At 38.1% G+C, this 7,822-nt stretch overlaps 1 long non-coding RNA gene across 9 annotated transcripts; it reads right to left on the bottom strand.

Moving 5' to 3' along the window:
• Positions 1 to 283: 283 nt before the first annotated feature.
• Positions 284 to 3,871, bottom strand: LOC136210808 (uncharacterized). 9 transcript variants are annotated; one of them, XR_010678220.1, is made up of 7 exons: positions 3,030 to 3,871; positions 2,784 to 2,858; positions 2,513 to 2,578; positions 2,187 to 2,289; positions 2,048 to 2,069; positions 1,829 to 1,938; positions 284 to 598 (listed from the first exon to the last, which is right to left on the bottom strand). It is a non-coding gene; the product is annotated as an uncharacterized lncRNA (long non-coding RNA). The 9 variants fall into 9 exon arrangements; XR_010678214.1 differs by having other exon boundaries at positions 2,187 to 2,295; positions 2,763 to 2,858; XR_010678218.1 differs by lacking the exon at positions 2,784 to 2,858 and having other exon boundaries at positions 2,187 to 2,295; positions 3,030 to 3,193; positions 3,498 to 3,870.
• Between the last annotated feature and the right edge of the window lie 3,951 nt (positions 3,872 to 7,822).

Here is a 7,822-nt window from a genome sequence, read left to right on the forward strand (position 1 = left end):
TGGCAAGACATAGTGGCCCATGACAATGAACTCCACTTAGCTACGAGAGTAACTGTGGCAAAGATAGAACACGTGTGGCTAGAATCTTTGCTTAGCCACGAGCATAACCATGGCAAACTTAATCAAAATTTAGTAATTTGTTTTTAATTAATTTTAATTTTATTATTATTATTGTTATTATCAATATTATTATTATTATATGAACTTTTGGATTGAAGGGAGCAACATTAAAATCAATAAGAACAATAAAAATAGAAATAAGCAAAGTCCAAAATTTGAGGCATTAACGAAAAATAAATAATTATTAAATAAATAACAATCATCCACCAGTAAAGAAACTCCCAATAAGAAAAAAATATCCCAATTAGAAAAACATATATATTACAAAAGCTCTAAGACTAAATCAAGGGTATCTAACAAAAAAAAAAGATATTCCCTATTGATGCCATGCGAATAATAGTTCCAGAAACTGTGGAGTTGATAGGAGAATTATGAGATTCAGAGCAAGCGTCCAAAGATCAGAGTTAAGATGTTGAGGAAACCTAAGGCAACATTACCCCGCTCATAGTTGTAGAGATAAAATGGTTCACATCACCAACTGTTACAAAATAAGTAATCAAAGTTAAGATAGAACTTATACATTAATAACATGAACACAAAGCAACAATGAGAAAGACTATCACATATGCATCAAATAAAATGAGCAATCAAAGTTAAAACTGAACTTATGCATTAATAATATGAACACAAAATCAATAAGGAGAAAGACTCTCACATAAGCATTTGATAAAATCAGCAATCAAAGTTAGATACTATAATGTTAATTTTGTGTTTTCAAAACTATTACTGTGAGAGACCAATGTTTGGATGCATTTTTTACTAGGAGCACGCACGCAACATCATTTTCCCAAAGCCAATGTGCATATTAGCCAAAGACAACGTTTTCATGACAGAACATGCAAAGGGAATGACATTTATAACCCAATAATATGGTGCAGAAAGTGTCAATGTTTTTAAAGATATTCTTAAAAAAAAATGATAAGATGCAAAAATACCTAACATTAAGGTCAGGAACAATTTTACTCCTAACGTCTAAAATGATGCAATTTTACACCTAATATCGGCAGGCAAGAGCAATTTTACCCCTAAGGTTGGCAAGTTGGCTATTTTTGCACTTATCCCAAATGAAAATGATAAAGAAAAATGTGTTTAAAAATAAATAATTGATAAAAAAAATTAACTTTCATGGTTGGCTCTGTTTTTCAATGGGGAAGATGGCAATCTAACCTGCAAGCAAATCAACAACTAAATTGTTAGGTAGGAATAGTTAACCACTTAATTGTTAACTTTCGATACCTGGCCTAATAATCACTCATCTTTCAAAACCATGTACTTGAGTTGTATCAAACTATTAGCTAAATGTTTCAGGAGCAAGAGGGATCCACATCAACAAATAAAATGTAAAAAGCATATTCGTAATTTAAAAACAATGCACAAACAAACTGACTTTAATTTTGGTCTAAAAAATATGAGTAAAACTGCACAAAACTTAGGTACTGTTGAAAAAGTTCAAACAAAATATATGCATTCCATCCCAATAATAACTAACATAGAGTAGCCCAAGCACTAAGATCATGTAAGGACATTAACCGGGATATAACAAATACACAAAGTCAAAGCATTGTGCGAGTGGCAGAAGCAATGATAACAAAGAACAAAAGGATAGAAGAAAAACAAATAGGGATTAGTACGCCTATATAAATTAATGTAAAATGAGGAAAAATAAAACCACAACAAATCAAATTGATAGAGTAAAATGTCACAGCACCTGTTGAAGATATGCAGCCACCATACTAGCCCTCAAAGATTTCATGATAACTATATATGTAAAACCTGGTGCCTTAGCCTTAGCCATGTTCTTCTGCTACTTCCAGGGGTCTTCCAGATTTAGAGTACATTGACATACATGATTAATAAAAAATAATGGAGATCAAAATTTATTTCTAGATAGTAGAGTTTTAAAGGTAGAAATGACTAAGAAAGGTACCTGCTTATAATCCGGGCTTCCCCTGCTTAAACAGAGACAACAGAATATGTTAAATTCATAAATTTACCATATTATTTGCACTCGATAAAAATTCTATAGTACTAAGTTTAATGCTAGAGAAATAAAGTAGATCACATACCACGAGCATCACCTTGAAACCCTTCAATCAGAAAATATTCTAAAGTTGCAAATAAATTGGTCTTATGCACTCCAGGACAAGCTCCCTTAAGAGCCCTTATTTTCTGACGCTTTTCAAGGGCAAATATTAAAAAAGGAAAGAAGAAGCAAAAGAGGCATTCAAGAATTAGTTAGTAATCAAAGATAAATCATGTAGAAGCTACAAGCTAGTACCATACACTAAATTTATATTTTTCTAGACTGCATATGAACACTAACAATACCAGCCATGTAATTACAAGCTTCAAATAATCATAATCATCAGTCTACGAAAAAAAAATCTCTCACCCCAAAGAAAACATTTGAGTCTCTGTTAACACTGTTGTTTAGTTACAGTAAGCTACCATTATATGCCTGCAAACAAACCAATATAGGACATAAAGTACAGAAAAAGAAAACTAGAAAAGTAATGGCAATGCCAACTTCCGAGCCTCGTGAAAGATTGTTATGTTATCAATGATAGGCATAAATGTCTACAAAATCCTAGGCGATTTGCTGAATCTATGTGCTTCAATTTTAAAGCTTCATATTTGTTTACCAATTTGCAGAACAGACCCACCAAAAGCATCCATGGAAGAAAGTAAGCTCAAACGTTATCCAACTAGGGATGTATTTCAAAATTATCCTTCATTTCCTATTACACATATAAAGTTAACTAGCAAATTAGATTTCCTAATAAAGTTAACTAGCAAACAGGAGAGTTGACCAATTGTTCTGTTCGAAAATTAATACTAGCCAAGTAAACCATATTTACTATAAGATGCAACTCTAATATTTCCTCTTCTTAAACATTTGAAAATTATACCTTCTTATTGAAAAGCTTCCATTCAAACATCACTGCTGCTCCTTGGAGGATTCATCCCCATTTTAAACTCATGTGATTTAGGAAGTATAACCAGTCCCAAAGTGCATCACTTCCAATTTGTATCACATTAACCATGCTTCTTGGAAATAGAATCTCCACAAGACCTCATAAGAAAGCAGGAAGAACCCATAAAACAAAGACAAAGATTCAGCTGGTATCAATTTATATGCATGACAAAAAAATTGTTGGAAGAAGTTGCATCTGTAGTGGGAAACAGAACAACATCTTCACCAGGATGATCTTTTGAGAAATGCATCGCATCATAAACATGTTTAAGCAAATGAATTGGCTCAGGAAGCAGTATGTTTTTCATATGTCCCATTAATTTCATTGGAATTGAAAAATACCTCAGATCTGAAGAAGAAACCCTTGTTTCTCCTTCTCTATCTAGAGTTTTGTTTGCCTCACCTTCATTCACCGGGCTTCATTTTGTCTCTCCATCACTCGCCAGAGTTGGGGTTGCTTCTCCTTCATCGCCATCGTCAATCGCAGCTCCTTCCCTTTGAGTCTGCATCCTCGTTTTTCATAGCAAACCAAAGATAGAAATTGATCGATGGAGAGGAGAATGGCAGAGAGCATGGTCGCCGGAGTTCCAGGGAAAGGAGAAGGTAGGAGGAAATTTAGGGGAAACTGGAGAAAAGAGAGAAAGGGGGGAGAGAGAGCGAAGAGGCGAGGGGTATGAAATTTTGAAGCAAGGGTCTGAAATTCAAAGTCATCGTTTGAGTTTCAGGGGAGCCAAAAGAGGGAGGGAATGAAAAGAGACAGGGAAATGAAAATTGAGGGAGGGAAAATTTAGGGCACCAAAAGTAAAAGACATTAATAATTGATTAATTTGATATTATTATAATTAATAAGTGTTCAGTTTTTTCCTTTACAATTTATAAAGGATTTAATTTAACTATTTTAATAGAAAATAAATGGGACTCTTTAAAATAGTTATCAGTTGGCTTGGGAGTCCCATCCTAAGCCTAGGGGTAAGAGACCGTTCCGGTATCAGTTGGCTTGGGAGTCCCATCCTAAGTTTAAAGAGTTCGTTCATGAGAGTTGGAGACCTCATTCGTATGTACTGCAAGCTGCTGAAGGGTTCAGGAATAAGGTGCAGGGGTGGAATAGGAATGTGTTTGGGCATATTATCAGAAGGAAGAACAAGTTATTAAAGAGGATGGAGGGCATTCAACGCAGGTTGGAGGGGAGGTTTGATCATAGCCTTGAGGGCCTCCTCAGAACCCTTCAGAAGGAGCTGGAGGCTGTGCTTAGGCAGGAGGAGTTCCTTTGGTTCCAGAAGTCTCGGAAGTCCTGGATTAGAGATGGGGATCGTAATACCAAATACTTCCATCTCTCTACCCTGATCAGAAGGCAGAGAAATAGAATTGAGGCCATTAAGGATTCTAATGGTGATTGGGTTTATGAAGATGAGGTTATTCGGAACTTAGCCCTGGATTTCTACAGAGAGTTGTTCAAAGAGGAACCTGTTCTTTTGGAGAGGGCTCACTCTATTGCTACATTTCCTTTAATCAGTGAGGATTGTAGTCAGGAGGCCTTTCAACCTATTTCCCGAAAAGAGATTGACCAAGCTATCTTCAGCATTGGGGCTTCTAAAGCTCCTGGGATTGATGGTCTTCCGGCGGGCTTTTACCATAAGCATTGGGATGTAGTGAAGGAAGGCATCTATAATTTTGTCTTGGGGGTGTTCAGTGGTTCGAAGGATATTGAGCTGGTTAATAGAACCCTCCTGGTTCTGATTCCTAAGATTGATAAGCCTTCTTCCTTTTTGCATATGAGACCTATCAGTCTTTGTAATGTTCTTTACAAAACTGTTACAAAGATTGTGGCTAATAGAATCCGTGGCATTCTTCCTGCGATCATTTGTCAGAATCAGGGTAGCTTTGTGCCTGGTAGACAAATGATGGATAATGTGGTGATCGCCCAAGAGATGGTCCACACGATGAAGATTAGGAAGGGGAGGAAAGGCATTGTGGCTCTGAAGCTGGATTTAGAGAAGGCCTATGATCGAATTAATTGGGATTTCTTGATGGAGAGCCTTGAGAGAGCTAGAATCCCGGACAGCTGGAGAAGTTTAATTAAGGTATGTATTTCTTCTCCTGTGTTTCAAGTTATGGTCAATGGGGATATGTCGGAGGAATTTTCCCCGGGCAGAGGAATCCGTCAGGGGGATCCTATGAGCCCTTTCCTTTTTGTTATTGCTATGGAGAGGCTCTCTCACCTGATTCAGGATGCGATTGATAATGGGAGTTTCCACCCTGTGGCGATCAACAGCTTCTGTCCCCAGGTGACTCACTTATTCTTTGCAGATGATGTCCTTATCTTTCTTGAGGGTAATGAGGAGCAGTTGAGAGTCATTATGGATATTCTGGATTGTTTTTGTTCGGCCTCTGGGCAGAAGCTTAATATCCAGAAATCTAGGATGATGTGCTCTAAGAATATGAATCAGAGAGTCTGTAAGAGATTAAGTGATCTCTCAGGTATTCCTCTTACTGATTCTCTTGGGAAGTATCTGGGCGTTCCCCTCCATAGTGAGCGTGTGTCTAAAGGCTCCTTCAAAGAGACTTTGGATAAAGCTAATTCGAAGTGTGCCACTTGGAAAGCCAAGACTCTGTCTCTCGCTGGCCGCCTCACGTTAATTCAATCTGTTAATTGTGCTGCTCCCAATCACATCATGCAGGCTTGTAAGCTTCCGGATCCTGTGCTTAATGATCTTGACAAGATTAACCGTAGGTTCCTGTGGGGGGAAGCTGCGGAGGGCAGGAAGATCCATCTTGTGCCTTGGAGTGAGGTTTGCCAGCCTAAAGATTCTGGGGGTCTGGGTATTAGGAAAGCAAAGGACAATAATAAAGTTTTATTAATGAAACTCATTTGGCGTATGTGGCAAAACCCCTCCTCTCTTTGGGTTCGCCTCCTTTGTGGTAAGTATCGGAAAGACAAAATCTTCGGGGGCCCGAAAGAGAGAGTTGCTAATTGTTCCTTCCTCTGGAAAGGACTTAGTGCTGTGTTTGATGAGTTCTGCTTGGGAGTTGGCCTGGAGGTGGGGAATGGTAAGTCCATTAGTTTCTGGTTTGATAACTGGATTGGGGATAAACCGTTAATTGAGGTGTGTTCTTCCCCCCCGCCTAGTGATATACGCAACTGGAGGATTGTCGATGTGGTTGACTCGGAAGGGGACTGGATCTGGTCAAAGTTTGATACTTTCTTTAGCCTTGAGACTCTCCTTAGAATGCGGGGAGTGAAGGTGAGTAATCAAGAGGAAGACTTGGATAGGCACTGTTGGGCGCTGACTAACAATGGAGTTTATTCTTGCAAATCGGCCTTTGAAGCTTTCTCTCTCTTTAGATCTGATCCTCCCTCGGATGTGTGGAAGTCGATTTGGACCCTTAAAGTTCCTTTCCGTATTAGGAGTTTCCTGTGGCTGGGCGTTAAGGACAGGCTTCTTACTAATTCGGATAGGCACAGAAGGCACTTGGCTGATTCTGGAGCTTGCAGTAGATGCAGAGGCCATATTGAGACTTTGTGCCATGCTCTTAGGGATTGCTCTAATAGTAAAGAGGTTTGGAGGAAAATTCTCCCACACCATATTTTCTCTTCCTTCATGGCACATTCTGAGGTCGACTGGTTCTCTGATGGTGTTAGAGGAAAGTTGCTTCCATACATGGAGCATGGTGACATTTTCTTTGCTATTATCTGTCACCAAGTTTGGAAATGGAGAAACGAGGAGATTTTTGGAGATAAAACTGTTTTTATGACAAACTTAGCTGATTTCTTCTCGAAAAAACTTTTCTCTATTATCGATAGTTTCAAAGGAGAGTCCCTTGCCAGAGCCTCTCAGTGTTGTGATGTCCATCTCGTGGGATGGAGCAGGCCAAGAGAGGGGGTTGTGAAGCTGAATACTGATGGTTCCTGCCTCAGTAACGGTAAGATTGCGGCTGGAGGTGTGCTTAGAGATGTAGGGGGCGTCTGGCTTTCTGGGTTCTCCCAGAATTTAGGGTTGGGTTCTTTCTTTTCTGCGGAGCTCTGGGCTATTCTTACTGGAATCAATCTTGCTAAAAGGCTGGGTGTTAAGAGGCTCTCTGTGGAGTCTGATAATTTGGAAGCAATCAAAATGATTTCTGAGAATCATTCTATGGGTCTTAACAATCGCAACCTCATCAAAGCTATTATAAGGCTTTGCTCCTCCTTTGAGTTCGTAGAGTTCAGACACATTTTTAGAGAGCAGAATCGTGTTGCTGATCGCTTGGCGGCGGCGGGCCATGAAGGGACGTTAGGCGTTACTACCCTTCCTGTTTCCCCTAGTTTCATCTCTCATCTTCTCTTAGAAGATAGGATTGGGGTTAGCTTCCCTAGGCTAATTCCTGGGTAGTTTGTTGTTATTCGTTTTTCTTTTCCTTTTCTACCAAAAAAAAATAAAAATAATGAATTAATATGGGGAATTTTTTATAAAGGTTAATAAAAAAAATTTTATTAATTAAATATTAATAGAATTTATATTTATTAAAAATGTGGAGAATTTACTTTTAATAAGTGTATTTTATACCCTTATTCAATTTTGCTTATTAATACCTATAAGAATAGTGATCCTTGAACTACATTTTTTGCAAATCCTAATTTATTACATGGCCAATTTTGAACTACAAGAGTTTTGCTTCAAAAAGAGAAAACCTAATTCAACATGATAAGTAATCAATTGAATTTAAAATTAAACAAAAATCCAAAGTAAAGGA

Source organism: Euphorbia lathyris, chromosome 1, assembly GCF_963576675.1.
Source record: "Euphorbia lathyris chromosome 1, ddEupLath1.1, whole genome shotgun sequence".
NCBI classification, from domain to species: domain Eukaryota; kingdom Viridiplantae; phylum Streptophyta; class Magnoliopsida; order Malpighiales; family Euphorbiaceae; genus Euphorbia; species Euphorbia lathyris.